We start from the raw sequence: 2,500 nt of genomic DNA on the forward strand, positions 1-2,500 counted from the left end.
CCTGTTTACTCCTGGGTTCAGCTCACTGTTTTCTCTAACAGCTTCCTACATTTTCCCATCAGCCCAGTAGTTCTGTCTGAATATCTCGAGCTGCTCATCCTGGTCAAAATTGTAAATCAGATCAATAGGCAAGAAGCTTTTATTGTCATGTCAACAAATGTATTGTGCTTTATACAACTTAGTGGGATGTCAAGAAGGAGCTGATTACAGGTGTGATTACATCTGGATGGGCATGAGGCCGACTTCCTTTATGGCGATTCTTTCTTTCTTTCTTTCTTTCTTTCTTTCTTTCTTTCTTTCTTTCTTTCTTTCTTTCTTTCTTTCCTTCTTGTCTGTCTGTGGCAATGCAACGCCGATGTCCAAACCCCTTTGCGCGCGCCTTTAAAGGCAGAGCGAGCGAGCGAACGAGGGAGAGAGAGAGAGAGAGAGAGAGAGAGAGAGAGAGAGAGAGAGAGAGAGGTCCGGTCCGAACGCATCGCAGAGGTTTGACGCTAATGAGCGTCTCGCGCTCCCTTGCTGACCATAAAACATGTTAATATGACCGCAGATCAACACATACAGACACACATACACTGTTTTTTGTGCAATAAACACACAAACGCACATGCACGCTGTGTTAAAACGGTGCATGCAATACACACGCACAATACACGTGCACGTTGTCAGTGCAGCACACACACACGGGCGCGTGCGCGGCCACACACACACCGCTGTGTGCTAAAGCAGGGAAAGAACACATGCATCCCCATTTTGCATGGTGTGTTTATTAAAAACATTATTTTTGGTGTTGTTTTTGATTCGCTCTCGGTCGTGTTTAATGCTTTCCTTTGCTCCAGGCTAAACCTGAGCTTTGTACATATTGTTGTTGGTTTGGTGGTGAACATTGCTGATCGCCTCCCTGCTTTTCAAGTGGCCTTATTACTGAGAGAGCTTTGGAAAGTTCTGGGAAAACATTTACATAGATGGTTACTTTGATCCCACGACGTTATAGTTCGTATTACACGTGATTATAGATTCTGGTGTCAGGATGTCTGAGAGAGCCAAGTGCTTAGGGAGGGTTTCATGTAGCCTAATGCACACAAGTCTGGGATTATTATTGGATATTTCAAAACAAACAACCTGGTAATCTGTCTTTAATTATACTAATAAAAAAAACCAACAGAACCAAAAAAAAGGCTTTAAAAGTGGAGCTGAAGATGGTAGAAGTGGATTTGTTATGACAGATAAAACACAGTGTCTGATGCTTCTCAGGAGTTTGAGTGACAAAAAGAAAAAGGGACTCAGGAATCGAGAGTTCTTTCATTTTATTTCTACCTCCATACGCTAATCCTCACTAATCTGTGTTTTAAAGACAAGCTTGTGATGTTTCCTGTGTTGGTTTGGTCACTAAGCTCAGAATCAGTATCATGACTAATCTTCGAAATATCTGACACTATAAGAAATATCTTCATATGACTTAATTTCAGCTTCTGTTTGCTTCAAAGTTCTTTAAGACACAAGTTGGGGCCTGGGAAGCTAATATAGCTAGCATGCCTACAGTTTAACGTCGTCACACACACACTCTACACAGAGTCGTTAAGTATATGTAATGTGTAATGCTTAAGCAATGTCTAACACTGTGATGTAGTTAAAGCAAAACAGTGATGTGTAATACTGCTATGTGTTGAGTCTGTCTAGATTCTTCATTTCAGGATTCTGTTTTAAATTTTCTGACCCTGAAATAAGCTCCGCCCCCAAACGGTATAAGAATCAGAAGCCCCTTTTATCTAAAAAGCATAAAGATCATTTCAGTCAGAGTTTGACTGGTGGTGAGGCGAAAGCTTGCAATTTCGCAACACAAGTGGTGCAGTTCACCGAACAGGCAGCAGGGGGAGCTGAGGAATATAACACTACACCTTTAATTGTCATTTCGCATCAGTTGAGGTGCAGCATGCACATGTCTCGACTCTGAAAACTGTTGCTGTAGTCATCTTCCTTTAAATGAGAGTAAAATACATAGCATACTAAGCTAGCATGGTATTTTTGTCTCTTACGCTAGCTGAGCTTAGCATTGTGAGTAACACGAGCTGATATGCTGAGCAAAAACACATGTGGTTTGTGTGAAACAGGTTAAAAAGACTGATTTCTCTTCTGAAAAGACAGCAAGCGTGATCAAACGTGTTGGATTTTTAAGGCTCGTCTGAAGCGCAGGACGTAACTGGGGCGGTTGCTAAGTTACAGGTGATTATTGAAGTCGATAAGAGGAAGTGATGCTTATCTCTGAACTCCGTGGCTCAGTTTGGATTACGCTTTGTTGCTCTGCCGATTCACTTCGTCACCTGTTTAAAAAAAAAAAAAAGGAAATTAAATGAAGATTTAAAAAAAACAAAAAAAAAACAAAGACATAATTATTATTTTTTTTCTTTTTCAAAAATGAATCCATGTACTCCTAAGAGAGACGGACATACCCACACGCTTCTCTTTTCCCTGGCTCTTCTTTAAAGACAAGCACTTATCCACC

This window comes from Tachysurus fulvidraco, chromosome 18 (genome assembly GCF_022655615.1).
Source record: "Tachysurus fulvidraco isolate hzauxx_2018 chromosome 18, HZAU_PFXX_2.0, whole genome shotgun sequence".
Classification (NCBI taxonomy): Eukaryota; Metazoa; Chordata; class Actinopteri; order Siluriformes; family Bagridae; genus Tachysurus; species Tachysurus fulvidraco.